The sequence below is a fragment of the Dipodomys ordii genome, unplaced genomic scaffold, assembly GCF_000151885.1.
Source record: "Dipodomys ordii isolate 6190 unplaced genomic scaffold, Dord_2.0 Scaffold139, whole genome shotgun sequence".
Classification (NCBI taxonomy): Eukaryota; Metazoa; Chordata; class Mammalia; order Rodentia; family Heteromyidae; genus Dipodomys; species Dipodomys ordii.
The window spans coordinates 65,276-66,151 of record NW_012267355.1 but is presented as its reverse complement, the minus strand read 5'-3'; positions in this window follow the sequence as shown (position 1 = coordinate 66,151).

Genomic DNA, 876 nt, shown 5'->3' with positions numbered 1-876 from the left:
CTGATCTAATTATTAAAAGCAAATAAATATGGAGAAAATGTGGTATGGCTTCTAATGTGTGTAGTAGCTTAAGTTACACAATTTATGTGCTTCAAAGCGAATTAATTATTATGATTCATTTTTCACATGGAAATAAGTCGATTGACAAAGGCTTTGATTCTTTGATTATAATTGTAAAAGAAAATAACTGGCAATTCTTGGTTTATAAAGATTGGAATCTTAGAGCACCAATTTACTCTAAAATAAAGCAGAAATAAATATGCTAAAATAGTGCAGAGAATGTTGAATTAGATACATGGACTTTGCCAGACTATTGGCTTTTCAACAATTCATGTAAAGCTCTCTGACTATAAAATAAACAGATTCATAAGTATACCCTGCTATGACTAGAGAGGGACAAGCCATTGTGAAGGCTGCCTGAAAAACATAACTCATTTCAAAATAAATTTTCATGCATTCTACTAGACAAAACTAATAAAATGTGTTTATAATTAAGGACATTTGTCTTAGTTTAAAAAAACTCAGAAATATACAATAAAAATACATTCACATAGATGTATGAACACATTATCTTAGGATATCTATCCATTCTGATATTTGATGTTTCCCATTGATTTGAGGCCATAATTAAAATTCCCTATATGATTTCTGAATAACTAAATGTAACGTTACATTAAAAATATTTTTTTCTTCCAGTATTTTTTTCAGGAACACATTTGCTAAGTCAGAATATATAGTGTCAATTAGCAACATGTATACATTTTTAACAATTTAATTAGAAGCATGCTTGCTTCATTTAATATTTAGGTCTATTTTATTGTCTCGAGTTTTGGAACTTGTGTTGATGTCTTAAAACTTTAAATATATTTTCAGCTT